This window comes from Triticum urartu, chromosome 4 (genome assembly GCF_003073215.2).
Source record: "Triticum urartu cultivar G1812 chromosome 4, Tu2.1, whole genome shotgun sequence".
In the NCBI taxonomy this organism is placed as follows: domain Eukaryota; kingdom Viridiplantae; phylum Streptophyta; class Magnoliopsida; order Poales; family Poaceae; genus Triticum; species Triticum urartu.
In genome coordinates, this window is record NC_053025.1 from 395,719,283 (window position 1) to 395,735,281 (window position 15,999).

Here is a 15,999-nt window from a genome sequence, read left to right on the forward strand (position 1 = left end):
CTTTTCGTACAAAAATGAACTCCACCGTGTACCCGCGCGGGTGTGGCCGGGAACGAGACATGAGTACGTGTGTCATGCGTGCACCTCTTCTTTAGGTGCAGGTACATACGTGGGTGGGTGTGAGAGAAATGGTTTGTGCGAAACTGAGGCAATGTGTCGATGATATCTCAAACAAAAAATCGTAACATATGCAATGTGTGTGAAACAGAGTCAGGGATATATCATATATAGAGGGAGCGATCCACGAGAAGAGAGTGGAGGGATCATCGGCGTGAGATATCGATAGAATCGAAAACATGGATGAAGTGTGTGGCTGCACGATCGATAAAGAGTACCATCGAATTTGTGTTTGCCCACGTCAAAGATACAGGGCGGCTAGCCTATTGCAATTTGAGAGGGCAGAGGTGCAGTTTTTCTCTGTGGCATGGATACCTACCTACAACGTTCGACTATTGGTGGGGTGTAGGGGGCAGAGACCTAACTATAGAGAGGTAGATCAACTAGTATATGTGTGGAGAAGGAGAGAGACCTAGCTAAGTATAGAGGGAGATCGATCGGCATCCATGGATATGTGTAGCAGAGGAATAAGGTTGGGAGAAAGACAAAGGTAGAGTGCCAGAGGGTTGGTGGTGGAGTGGCGTCTCACAAATGGTGGGAGCGGCCTGCTAGACAAATGGAGGGTACGAGTGCAATATCAATAAGAGAGGGCGGGATGTCTTTCTGTCTATGCACATGCGTGTGAGAGACGGGTCGGGAGGTATGCAAGGATTATAAGGGAGACAATATGGTTGTGGTAAGCATATGTAACTACATAGGAAGATCAACTGTCGTGTGTCCGAAAAATGGAGAGACATAACTAGTGAGGTAAGTCTATCGGTGCGTGGGGAAAAGAATTATAGTCGACCTAGCTATATGTAGGGAGATCAGTATGTATACATGCATGCATGTGTTAGAAGCAAATAAGGTCCATAGAGACAGACATGGGGAGAGGGGTGCGGCTAGGAGGTGGTGCGAGACGCCTACTATGTCGAGGGGGGACGAGTGTGCGAGTATGAGATTGATGAAAAGAGGGGCGGGGGTGTGCACCTGTGTGGAACCGTATTGGACATAGGGGGCATGGACGGTGAGAAGAGAAGAGGGGAAGTATGTGTCTCTGGTAGGCACACTTTGCTAGAGAGGTATATCGACTGGTGTGTGCCGGAAAGAAGGAGTCGGGGGGCCTACACACACCGCGGGTGAACGACCTAAAGAGAAATAACGAACGTGCGCGATGGAGGGGACGCTGAGGGAGGGTGAGAGGGGGCGGGCACGTGCATGCACGACAGAAAATTAGCACTAGCTAGCTACAAAGAGAAGAGGATCATGAAGGTGTTAAAGACAAACATAGATCATAATTCATTATAAAAAAGTGGATATGGATACTTGAAGAAGATATCATAATGTAGAACATTGATTATAATTTGGGATAATGTGTGGCTTTTGCAGCTCAGGTCTAAATACTTGTCATAATGTAGGGGGCGGGGCACTATACTTTGCGTGATAAACACGGTGTACGTATGGAACATGGTTTAGATTATGAATATCTAGTTAGTACATCAAATGTACTATTATTTGGAATCAACATCAAGTGTATTTAAAAAATTGAATTCGAGTTCATATAGTACACATAGTGCATATCTATCTCTATAGTAATCATGTGGTGTGTTGTTAAGGTAATACGAATGATGGTTGAAGTTGGCAACAATCATGATTGTAGATTCTTATTGAAATAGAGAAATGAATTCAAATTTAGTTCAAATTGCAGCGGTAGTATAGACATTTGGAATGCACTATAATGTTGGCATGAGTAGGTTACATGCATTATACAGCCAGCGAAAAAATTTAATTGGATATAACATGGATCCGTACTCCCTCCTTCCATTTATACAGCCAGCTAGAACTCCCTCCATCTCAACCCGCACCTTGCTATCCCAAAATTACAACGTGCGTGAAAACTCCCACCTCCTGCGAAATCCCGACACGCGAAATGCCCGTGATACCCCTGAACTGAAAGAACCGCCTAGCTCAAGTCGGTGGGGGTACTTTTGTAACTTACCCCACATTTCGGACAAGCGCGTCCCTAAGCCATGGTTCCCCCACCCATCGCCTCATTTTCACCATTCGAAATCCCAGGCCGCCATAACCTCTCTGCTCCAGCCGCGAAACCCCACCCTCCTCTGTCCGCCACTTCACCGCTGCCCAGCTGGAGCCTCTTCCCCGACAACATCGTCCACCGCAACAGGTCGATGTCCCTCATCCGCCTCCCCGGATGAGGATCCGTCATCCATCCCGTCGTCCCACCGGTTCAGCCGCCCCATCCTCCACCTCCAAGGAGCTGCTAGGACGATCGCCTCGTCTATCGCGGCTTCTTCATCCCCACATCGTCGCCTTAACCTACTCCACCGGAACCACAGCATCCTCACCGACTCCTTGGACGAAGCCGAGGCCTACTCGGCGCCACCAAAGAGGTTGTACACTCATCGCATCGCACCTTCTCCTTAACTCGACCTACCGGCGCCGACGGTGCTCCATCCCTCACCCCCATGGAGCGGCTACCTTGAAGCTGGCGCCGCGGCCGACATCTCCACAATGGCTCTCCCTAGTGTGAGGCCCCTTCGTTGGCGGCGGCCATACCAGCCGGATCTGCTGCTGCTGCTCTGGCTGTCACTCGGTCGCTCGTGTTGCTGCTGTTGCTGCTCAGGCTCTCGCTCGCTCGCTCGCCCAGCTGCTGCTGCTCCAGCTCTCGCTCGCTCGCTCACACTGCTACTGCTACTCCGGCTCTCGCTCGCTCGCTCGTGCTACTGTTGCTGCTCTCCCCCTCACTCGTGATGTTGCTCTTCTATGATTTAGCTCCACTTCAGTTGACTGAATCGACTTTTGGGTCACTCGATTTTCAGGGGGTGGGGGGTCTCGCCGGAGTTAAGGAAGAACCACCCGAAGTGGGGAGGGGGGCTCGCTAGAGAGGTACCCCACTATTTATCTTAGGGTTCTGGGTGGGATGTTGCTCGCTGACGGTGGGGGGAGTGGTGGTGGGGCGCTGGCATGGGGATCGCTGGAGAAAAAGGTTGGCGCGGGGGGGGGGCTAGAGGGCTAGCCAGGGCGGTGGCAGACCGGCAATGGGGAGTTGTTTCGGGGCGACGAGGCGGCGGCTGACTGGCGGTGGGGAGTTGTTTCGGGGCGGTGGCGGACCGACGGTGGGGAGTTGTTTCGGGGCGGCGAGGCGGCCTGGGGTTTGGCCGGTGGTGGCTGGCGGCTCAGGGGGGTGCTGGTTGAAGATGAACTGCATGCCCTCCCTAAACTATCCCATGTGAATGGCCTCTCTGCTACCATTGCATTTAGTTTCAACATTAACATTCAAATTCCATAGTAAATTTTACTTTCGACAGTTAAGTTTAGAGTCAACAGTTTTTACCTCATCTGTTGTAGTCAGGTGGTTTTTGGTGATGTAAATTTTACATCTATCACTTTTTGGTAATGCATTTTACATCATCTAATGGAGATGCTATTAGAATACCACTTGAGATTAACGATGTCTGTCTTGTGCCGCTTCAGCCTTGACGTCTTATGGCTCACCGGAGCTGCTCCAACGACGGAATGATCCATCGCAACAGAGCAGTGCCCTGGACGCCGTCTACAGATTCCTCAGATCTTCCTCCACACCTCCGATAGCCACCTCTAGCTCAACTTCCTCAGCGACCAACCCAATGATGCTGAGGTCGACACGGCTACAGCAAAGAGGTTGTACACTTGTCGCATCACTTATTACTCTACATTCATGTCAAGTTCAGAGCCACCTCTGCCTCAACTTCTTCAGCGACCAATCCTATGCATGAAACAAAGACCAAGTGCATTAGTGGAAGAATAACATTCTAACTGTACACGCTTTCATATGGTTTCACTTTATTTTGGCCATGTTTCTTTGCATTCCTCTGCTCCTCCAATTCCTATGAACCAAACACCCAAGTTGACAGAAATCCTGTGTTCACAAATGATCTATTTCCCATGTGCATTCCTATCCTATTCCGATGTTTTTCCTCCTATTCCTGCATCTTTAGAATCTTGCAAGCCAAATGAGCCCTTACAGAATTACTTCAGTTACAGGTAGGTGTCGAAGAAAACTTTGTGTGGTTTGTCCTGCTCCTGCCGCGATGTCGTCCACCTCACCCGAGCTGCTCCATCGACAGAAGCATCCACCAAACCAGGCATGACGACTCCTGGCCGCGTTTCGCCGCCTCAGATCTCCTTCCCTGCCGCCGCACCCACCACAACGGCATCACCATCATCGACTCAGCAGATGAACCTGAGGAGTACACGGGTCCACAAGAGAGGTCGCACTCTTTTGTTTTTGCTTATGTCATGCATTGCTTAATATTACCAGCTACTTTATTGTCATGTTCACCTCTTAGACTCCAAGTCAAGTCCAAATTGATGTTCAAACTTGAGTTCTAAATTAGTTGTAGGGCACATATCGAGGCAGCAATGAATAGTATCTCTATCTAATAACTGGTTCACCTAGGGTATGCCTATGTTGTTCATCTTGGGTGGGAAACAAAAAGTAAAGCAATCATCATCTGTTTTTATTAAATTAAAGCAATCATCGACCTGCTATCATTATTTTTGGATCCATCCATTGGTTGTTACCATTACTCTAGATTTCTGCATGCTCTCCTTACATAATCTCACTATATATTTTTTGTATGCATGTCAGATATTGTACACAGTCATGCTAAACATGTAGAGAAAAAGAGAAGAGTTTTGCGCGGCACTACAATGTCATGCATACATCGCTCCATGGTGGGTTCAATGGCAAACCCTCCCCCTCTCCAGATTGTAATCTAGAGGAAGATATCTGTTCCGAGGTGGATTCAGACGCAGCTGACCACTCCTATTTACCCCCGAGGTGTTTGCTCTAACTTGGCATGATGATGTTAGTCATATCATGCATATGTTGCCTTGAAGTGCCTACTTTCAACATCATATATGTCATCTGCTTAGTTTAGACATGTTCTGTAATGCCACCTGTTTAGTTTCAATATCATATATGGGCATTATGCAGTCTCATGTCTTTTAGCCAGCCATAATATATGTGAAATGCCATCCTGTTTAACCAGGCATCATATATTTGAATGATTTCTAGCCCATCCTTTTCTTCATTAAATTTCCATTTGTCGACAATGTTTGTACATTAAACTACTCTTCCTGTGAATCAGCCATTTGAGTGGGTGATGGATAAATCTGGAGTGAAAACAAGGCCTTCAGAGCAGACAGTGCTACCTGTCGAAGCAGATCTCTTGTTGGGTCCCGATAGCTCCTCAGAGATGGATTCAGAGATAGATGACCAGTCCTATTCCCCCACCAAGGTGTATGCTCTAACTTGGCACGATTCTACTGCTGATATCATGCATATGGTGTCTTGCATTGCATAGTTTAGACATCATATACACAATATTCGACACCATATTCTTAGTTTAGACATCATGTATGCGAATGCCCTCCGCTTAGCATATAAATCACATATGTGAATTAAATCATGCGATCCTGGTTACTTAGATAACATGTATGTGAATTATGTCATGGGATCCTGTTTACTTAGTCATCATATCTTTGAATTATGTTATGCTATGCTATCCAGTTTAGATAGACATCATATATGTGAAATTATGTCATGCTATCCATTTTAGTTAAACAATATACATATAAATTATTTAATGCCCTCTTTTTTCCACACTATCTATTGCATTTGTCTCTTATAAAATGTCTGTACATTCAACTATGTTTCCTATTTATCAGCCTTTGAATTGGAGCGGGTGATGGCAGTATCTAGCGAAGTAAAAACACGGTCCTCAAATAAAACAGTGCTACCTCTTGGTGGAGATAGCACCCCGTTTGTACATGCACGAGAACCATCCCTACCACACATAACCCAGACTCTCGCAGATTTTACCCCTACTGCGATGGACAGAGAACAGCTTCACCCAATCTAACCCCAACCCCAGTAGATAGTAACCCAGTTCCTATTGACACATCACCATCTCCACCATAGAGTTCCAAAACAAGAGTAGTTAGTAAGGCAGCTCCAGTGCCCAAAGCACCAGTACTACCACGGCGAACCCCAACTCCACCAGTTAGTACACCTATTCCCGTGGAGGTAGCACAACAAGCCAATCATAGTTTAGCATCAATCGCATTTGATGTTGTTAAATCCTATGTGCGTCTCTTCCCATCATGGAAATATTATACTGAAGATGAAGGAAAATGCCAGTTGTAGGTGTTTTTCTAGGATTTATGTGTAAGTAATGTTATTCATGGCAATTACTTTGCTTTGTCCCATACATTCTACCTCCATGATGGTTATAATACAGCAAATTTTCCTATTTTTCCCTATTGAGAAGGACCGATTTGGAAACTCAGGATGAGGTAACCTGTGCTAATACCTGTACTATCTTCAAGAATGCTTGGTGGCAGTATCGGAATTACCTGAAGAAAACGTACTTCACTGGCAAAGAAACTCATCAAATTCCCTTACGTTCTCCTGAGACACATTTACTGGATGATGACTGGGAAAGCCTTGTTCTTTACTGGTCCCGAACCAAAATTGTGGTAAGGTCTATGAGCTCATTTTATTTTATGTACTATATGCATGCGTCTTACTGTACTCTGTTCATTTAGAACAAGTGCTTAACCTGAAGAACAAATGTTCTCATTTAAGATTCCATTGCTATCGTCCATACCGATTTGCTCTTGTATCATTGTATTTACTCATACAAACTTATTTTTAAATTGAACTATCCAATGGAAACTCCAATGGCACAACAGGTATGTTTACGCATATTTCTTTAACAGGTTTGCTCTTATAAATAGCTTTGTTGATTTCAATTTCAATTGTGTATACAGTTGACTTCTCATATCATGCACATTACTAGCATCATAAGAGGGCCAATAGTGTTGTTGTACATGTAGACCCGTGGTACCCATCATAAATCTTGTTGTGCTGTTTAGTTTCCCACGCTTTCTATTCTTTTTGTGCTGCTTTCTCTTGAACTGGTACGATTTGAACCGTGTCTCTATTTTGATTTGGCAACACAATCTAGTGACCATAGGACATAGATATATGTTTTTTGATACTTTTATAATGTACTACTTGGCAATAGAAGACTTGGTAGTTGAATCTTGTCCACCTTACTAATGAACTGGTTCACCAAAATGAGTTCCATATACTAGTACATGCTAAACCTGTTATGTGTCTGCTTGTTTCTTCTTTTAGAATGCTGACAGAATATTAGGGAAGAGTGCATTATTAAGCAATGATAACGGAAGTAATGCAGATAAGGTTCAGGATCGTGAGACATCCTTGTTGGTCTCCAACAAAGCTGATAAAACAGTTAAGGAAAACTATATTGAAGATAGTGAGGCAACCCCAAAGTCCCGTCTTGGTTTACTATTCGAGTTACTGGCCACTAGCGCTTGCACAAGCTATTCAAACTCACTGTCTGAATCAGTTTGGTTTCTTGAGTCTCAACTACAAGCTAAAAGACATCGATCAATTGTTCTACGACAAGAAGCGGAAGGACTGCCGAAGTCCCTGGAGCATTCAGATGCATACTTTCTGGTGCAACAACAAGCATTGGAGGATTTTAGCGCCAAACAGGACAAAGCTAATAAGCTTGCTAAGCTTGTTGCCAGCATGGTGGATACCCAGGATAATGTTTCTTGAGCTCTTCTGAAGTTGTTTTAGTTATGGACTTGTTTTGCTTCCGCGTTTATTTGCACTGGTGGCCAATTTTGACAGCCAGTGTATGTAATATGCTGCTTTGTTCCCTATATTTGCACTGGTGGTGAACTTTGATGCCCAGTGGATGTAATATGTGTAATAGCTATAATAGGCTAGCGTTAGTTGCTTGCTTATTTATTTCCTTATTGTCTTGTTTAGTTGTTTGCTTGTAGTCACTGCAGTTCTTTTTCTGCATTTTTCTAGTGGCCACAATAACCTATTTTTGGTAACTAGGCGACAATAATCATGGCAACACACGGACTGTTGTAACCATGGACCTCCTGCGGGCCATAGGATCCATGGGCCTTCTACGGGCCATAGGATCCATGGACTTTCTATGGGCCTTATGATCCATGGGCCTTCTACGGGCCGTAGGGTCCATTGGTCTTCTACGGGCCATAGGATCCATGGGCCTTCTACGGGGCGTATAATCATTTGGCCAAACATGGGCCATACTATTCATGGACCATAACGGGCCGTTAATAGGCCGTATTTGATAACGCTATGAAAACAGCCCAACGGGTTAACGGGCCACAAACAGTCCCAATGTAAACACGGGCTGAATTTGACCCACAAATGGAAGAGGCCACTAACGGACCGTAACTAACCGAATTCTAGAAATGAGCCCAAGAATAAATGGGCCCTTGGAAGGCCGAAAGTTAACACGGACTGGAAACATCGACGGAATAATGGGCCGTTAATGGGTATAAAGTGATACACTGTTCATTATGGGCCAGTTTCATCTCGGGCCTTTATTGGGCCCAGAGTTACGAAGGGCCTCATATGGGCCGAAAGACATCATGGGCCATACATGGGCCGGAAGTAACAACGGGCTGGAATCATATTGGATGGCCCAGATGAAGCTACCGGGCTTAATTCCGATAGGCCGTAATGGGCCGGGAGTTAGCGGGCCATAAATGGGCGATATACGAGACCCTTCGAGAAACTGTGTGCGATGCCATAATCGCAAACGGTGCTATATGAAAACCGTCAAAAAGGTGAAAATGTTTGCGATGGAGGATGCATCAAACACGGTTCAGATTTTAGTTGCATGTGCGATCCAGGGCATACGGTTCCGTCCAATGAACTGTTTGCAATGAGGCGGAGCAAAAGAAACGGGCAGCTTGATGAAGGCGTGTGCGATATAGAGCATACGGTTCACTCGGATGAACTGTTTGTGATTAGGCAACACAAAAGAAATTAACGGGCAACCAGATGAAGGTGTGTGAGATATACAGCATACGGTTCACTCGGATGAACTGTTTGTGATTAGGCAACACAAAAGAAACGGCCAGCCAGATCAAGGTGTGTGTGATTGAGGGCATACGCTTCAGAAGGATTAACTGTTTGCGATTAGGCAACAGAACATAAACGGGTAAGCCAGATCAAAGTGTCTGCGATTGATGGCATACACTTCACATGGATGAATTATTTGTGATTAGCCACAACAAACTAAAACACTTAGATAGATCAACGTGTGTGCGCTAGACGGGCACACCCATTCTAATTAAAAGATGTGTGCTGACATTGCCCATTTCGGTGCAACCTATGGTGCAAACGCCATGTACGCGGCCGAGAAGGCATACGTGCCCATGTTAAGCCTTCCGGGAATAGTGACGCACTTACAACCGTCAGTAAATTTTGAGCATGCGTCCCATCACATTCCAAATTGCAAACCTGTTCACACTGATCAAAATCTAAACGGTTTCCCACTTAGGAGCATATTACTACGCGGTTATAAATACTACTACTCCAAGATGACTGCAAATTCCTCCTCAACTCCTCATCCACAAAAAGTCAAAAACTAGCACGAGAGATGTCCCGCCTCACCGCGATAGCAGCCAACATGTCCCGCCGCATGGCCGTAGCAGCAGAGAGGTCCCGCCTCGCCGCTGCAGCAGCACAGAGGACCCACCGTGCCGTCGATGCAGCAGACTGGTTTGGCCGCGCCGTAGAAGCAGAAGAGATGTCCCGCCATGCCGTAAATGCAGCAGAGATGTCCTCCCATGCCGCGGTGGCCTGGGAAATTGCCTCGCGGGCAGCTGAGGACTCTTATAGGCGCATGTGTGACCTCGTCCTCGGGAAGATGGATAAGATCTCCAGGTGGGCGAGGTTGCAGGATGACCTGCAAGCCTCGTTTGAATAGTCTACCGACGTCATCCGACAACTAAATGAGAGCAATGCGAAGCTTTGGGCCTAGTGCGACCTGCTGAGGGCGAAGATCGTTGGAAGTGCGGAGCAGCAGGAGCAAACCAGTGCCTTTTTGAAGAGGATCGGCATCATCGTCGAGAAACTTATGGACGAGAATGCCATGTTGCGCATCGAGCGCAGAAGGCTGGTGGAGGAATCCGTGGATGCTCTCAACCAGCATCTTGAGGACAAGAAAGAGCTCGTTGCCGCCCGCCGCAGAGATTAGTTCCTGCTGTGGCTTCCTTCTTATTTTGCCCTTGTGTATATCTAGCGTTGCCGCATGTGGCTTTTTTAATTATGTTTATAAATATGTAAGACAATTATTATACAATGTCATCATCCTTATATTCATCATGCTTGCTATAAGCCCCAGTTGATGCTATATAGGTCTTTCGGATCTTACATCAAGATCCGTGCAAAACTTTCTTTTTCAGATTTTCATTTTTCTCTCTTAAATCTTAGTTCAGTGAGACATATAGCCACGCCATAGAACAGGTGCTCATGCGCCATTAATGGAGACGTTGGGAGGGAGGTGCGCGGCGGGTAGTGGTCAAAAGGGCTCTCCTCCCGATGAGCACGTGCAGGGGTCTGATCGCACACCTCCCGTACTCAGATAGCTACCCCACACGACACCTCCTAGCCAATAAAAATGGGGACACATGGATGCACGTAATTGGTAGGTCAAACGCCCACGGTTTCAATAATACTTGCATTTCCGATTTGTAACGTGACAACACTTGTTCCAAAATGACTTTGTTGATTGTTAATGTGTGCGCCTTCGCAAATCGGACAGAAAAATTACCACAGCTTGTTGGTGCCATGTCATGAGACCATGCCAAGTTTCATGATTTTAAGGCGTGTTTTGGAATTACAGGAAGTAAAAAACCAATCTTCTCAATCTTCGCGGCCGAGCCACGACACCCAGATGTTTGAATTTCACACCCATCTCTTGCATGGGACCTAGAAATTCACCCAAGGACACACATGTGATTTTTCAAACAACTTTCCTGCACTGGAGCATGTGTTTGTAGTTCAAATTTGAATTATGCACATTAAATGCCTAGAAACTCAATTAATGTATGAAAAGGCCTAACGTACCCGGAATAATTCCAAAAATTAGCACAGTACTTCTATTTGGTCTACTCTTGCTGTGTAAAAAAATTAAGATGGGAGAAGGCAGCGTACGCATGTCATTTCGCACACGGAGGTGACACGTTCCCTCTCGGAACCACAAGCCTTCTTGAGGGAAGCTCCGGTTTGCAAGAAACTTACACCAAAGCTTCTCCCAATTTGGGCAAAAAAAATTACCGTAGCATGTTGGTGCCATGTCATGACACCATGCCAAGTTTCATGATTTTCAGGCGTGTTTTGGAATTACAGGAATTAAATAACCAAGTTTCTTAATCTTTCTGGTAGAGCCACGACGCCCAGATGTTTGAATTTCACTCCCATCTCTTGCATGGGACCTAGAAATTCACGCAGGGACACACATGTGATTTTTCAAACAACTTTGGTGCACTGGAGCATGTGCTTGTAGTTCAAATTTGAATTATGCACATTAAATGCCCAAAAACTCAATTAATGTATAAAAAAGGCGAAACGAGCCCGGAATAATTCCAAAATTTAGCACGGTACTTATATTTGGTCTAATCTGGTTGTGTAAAAAATTAAGGCGGGAGAAGGCAGTGTACGTATGTCGTTTTGCACACGGAGGTCACACGTTCCCTCTCGGAACCACGAGCCTTCTTTAGGGAAGCTCCGGTTTACAAGAAGATTACACCAAAGCTTGTCCCAATTCAGCCAAACAAATTACCGCCGCATGTTCGTGCCATGTCATGACACCATGGCAAGTTTCATGATTTCCAGGCGTGTTTTGGAATTACAGGAATTAAAAAACCAAGTTTCTCAGTCTTTCCGGCCGAGCCACGAGGCTTAGATGTTTGAATTTCACTCCAATCTCTTGCATGGGACCTAGAAATTCACCCAAGGACACACATGTGATTTTTCAAACAACTTTGGTGCACTGGAGCCTGTGCTTGTAGCTCAAATTTGAATTATGCACATTAAATACCCAAAAACTCAATTAATGTATAAAAAAGGTGAAACGAGCCCAGAATAATTCCAAAATTTAGCACGGTACTTCTATTTGGTCTAATCTGGATGTGCAAAAAAATTAAGGCGGGAGAAGGCAGTGTACGTATGTTGTTTCGCACACGGAGGTGACACGTTCCCTCTCGGAACCACGAGCCTTCTTGAGGGAAGCTCCGGTTTGCAAGAAGCTTACACCAAAGCTTGTCCCAATTCGGCCAAAAAATTTACTACAGCATGTTGGTTCCATGTCATGACACCATGCCAAGTTTCATGATTTTCAGCCGTGTTTTGGATTTACAGGAATTAAAAAAACCAAGTTCCTCAATCATTCCGGCTAAGCCACGACACCCAGATGTTTGAATTTTGTTCCCATTTCTTGCATGGGGCCTATAAATTCACCCAAAGACACACATGTGATTTTTTAGCAAACATTGGTGCATTGGAGCATGTGCTTGTAGTTCAAATTTGAATTATGCACATTAAATGCCCAGAAACCCAATTAATGCATAAAAATGCCAAATGAACCTGCAATAATTCCAAATTTAAACACGACACTCATGTACTAGATGCATGTTCACTATACGTAAATGTTCTAGCAATTCAAACACCATCCTTTACCTCCGTAACACCATTTTGTGTCTCAAAACAGAATGAAAAAAATCAGGTATACCACAAACAGTTTACTAGAAAGAATCATGTGGGATGCAATATAAAATATCTTGGCGCACCGTCTTGTCTGGCTTACGCAGTAAGATTTGTCGTCTATAGTCCACCGCCCCCACTTGAACCACACTTGCGCGCCAGTTTCTCGCGGCACCGAGCGAAATTTTTTTGCCACCGCGGAAATATGTATCTCCCCGCCCCCTCCCTCCTACCAAAAGCCACATTTCCACTGTTCTTCCTTGATTTCCAAGTTCAAACCTTCACTTCTGCTTACTGTCAGCTTGGCCTCCTCGCCGGCGACCCTTCTTCTTGCAGCGCCGCCTCCTCGCCGGCTACCCTTCTTCTTGCAGCGCCGCCTCCTCGCCGGTGACCCTTCTTCTTGTAGCGCCGCCTCCTTGCCAGTGACCCTTCTTCTTGCTGCGCGGCCTCCTCGCCGTCGACCCTTCTTCTTGCTGCGCGGCCTCGTCGATACGGTCAGGTAATCCACACCCACCCACACCATACTCCTCCTTTCCCATCCCACATGCCCCGACTGACGGAGCGACACCTTCCACCTAAATCACTACCCCCTCCTGCAATTAAGCGCCGCCCACAGCCATTTTACACGCAGTATAACGTGGAGCTGAGTAGCATGCGGCCGCACGCGCGACCGAGGTCGCTATGGCTGACTTGCATGTCGACTGCCAGATCTTGGAGGAGCACCTCGTCTTCGAGGCCACAGTCAACACTGCCGCACGGTTGTCTAGTTTAAAATATAGTTCGTGATGTTTTCTCGAGGCCACCGCTAGTGCCTTCTAGTGATTTGTCCTCTGTAATGTTAATATGCAATCTGATGTTCAGTTAATATTTTGGTCCTCTAAAATGTAATGTTCAGTTAAGACTTTGGTCCAACAATTGGTACATTTTGTAGTACTGTTCTCAAGCATTCTGTGTTTTGTTAATTGTCTTATCTTCTAGTACACGTTTCTATTCTGCAATGTCGTGCTCAGTTAACTATTTTGGTTCATTTGGTCTGATGTCCATTTAACTGTTTGGTTCAGTTCTGCAATTTGATTTTCATTTACTATGGGTACAATTTTGTATTGTTATGCATGTGACACCAATCGAATTTGGCTGTACTCAATACATATTCTACTGATAGTATGGAAACTCTCAATTAACCTGATAAAGATCTTCCTTATGTGTGTTGCAGGGAAACAATGGGAGACACTGCGGTTTACCATCGAGGTTTGTTCAAGCAGGGTCCTTTGGCTAATAGCACATTATTGTGCAGTTGCAGGAATCATTATAATATTTAGGTTTCTTACAATTTGGTCTTGCACATGTAGGTCCTGCTATCAAAGGCTTAGACCCACTGTTCGACCCATTTTGCATATGGGAAAATGAGATGTCCATGAATATCAGTCAAGTCAAGAAACTCGGGAAGATTGTTAGGATGAAGAAACTTGCGACGAATAACAGCAACATCTTTGTTTGCACAATGAAGAAGATATCAGTCAACTATAGGATGGTACAAACTCTTTTACCTTGTTTTTACCCCTTGCGCCATTTCAAAATTTACAACAGCGATTTACGCATAGCTTTGTTTTCAGTACTTTTCAAAGCAGTTCACCGATGGTTACCTCTCAAACCACCTACATGGTCAAGAAGCGAGGAAGATATTCATTCAACAACAACGGTACAATATTGAAGTCTTGCTGAAGAGGACAAAAGTTGGGCAGGCAATTATCCATAGCCATTGGCCTAAAGTTGCAAGGACATTCAACATCACTAAAGGCTCAATATTTGCCGTCCGCTTCTGCAGTTTCCCAGATGAGATTCATCTGTCTATTTACCGTGTATGATGCTACTTTCCAAAGCTTTTTGATGCTGCATGTGAAACTTGGTGCTATTGTGTAATGGCGTAACCGAGTGCCAAAGCTATCTAATGTAATTCTATTATTAAATCCTGGTTGCTTTTATACGAATATGCAATATCTGGCATGTTTTATAAGAATTATCAGTTGGATTAGTACATGGATTATCAATAATAGGCTAATTACCCTACTTATTGGGGTTTTCTATTGCGAACAGTTACTCAGACAGCACCGTGGGCGATGAACTCAAACAACCCGCACAGTTTCTAGAAAGTAGGCGTGTTCGATCAACTAACAATGACACACGGCTTCTGGCAGCGAACTTTTTGCGTTAGGCCACCTTGCACACACGTTTCCACACAAAGAACTATGTGGGATGTACATACCTACGGAACTGATTTCCTAGGATTCACCGTGTGGGATGTACATACCTACGAAAATGATTTCTAGGATTCACCGTGTGGGATGAACATACCTATGGAAATGATTTTTGGGATTCACCGTGTGGGATGTACATACCTACAGAAATGATTTCTCGGATTCGCCGTGTGGGATGTACATACCTATGGAAATGATTTCTGAGATTCACCATGTGGGATGTACATACCTACAGAAATGATTGGGTTTCCATGCCTCGCCCGATCGCACACGGCCCCAGCCTGGGTCCCACGAGGGCCTATCCACAACGATTTCTGGGTCGTGTGGGAAGGACCCCCCTATCGCCCACACTCACTTGGCGATGGTTCCAAATGCCGTCGCGGAAAGGGGTTTTAAACCGTTCGTTTAGGACGTCGATGTACCAGTGCGTGTCGACGTATCATATGTGCCTCCTGTCCAATGAATGGATGACATCTGTCCCAACAGTGAGCCAACACGTGTTTCCTCTGGCCAATGACAATTTTACACGTGGAAAATCCTCATTGGTCCGGGCTGTTAACGGGTTATCGGATCCAAAACCGGACCCGATAGCGTAACGGCGACCCGTTGCGGTGGATGCCATGTGTCGGTCACCCTTGACGAAAGAACTTCTATGACGTGCGATTTATCGTCATGGAAGTTGACATTTCCGTGATGATAATTTTGGTAATGTCATGGAACACTTCTATGACAGCACATGTATGACTATCTTGATTCTGTCATAAAATTGTCATGGATGTACATGCATGACAGAAAACGTGACCTACTGTGACAAACACGTATCATCACGGAAGTGTATTTTTTTGTAGTGTCTCTTGTAGAATTTGATGAAGTTCTTCACCATTAAGCTCAATTCCTCATTGAAGACTTGTTTTTCACTTGATGTGGCATGAGCTTCACATGAGGCTTTATAAGCACCACTAGACTTGTTGTGAATCTCTTCTTTGTCCTTGAGTGACATCTCATGAGCAA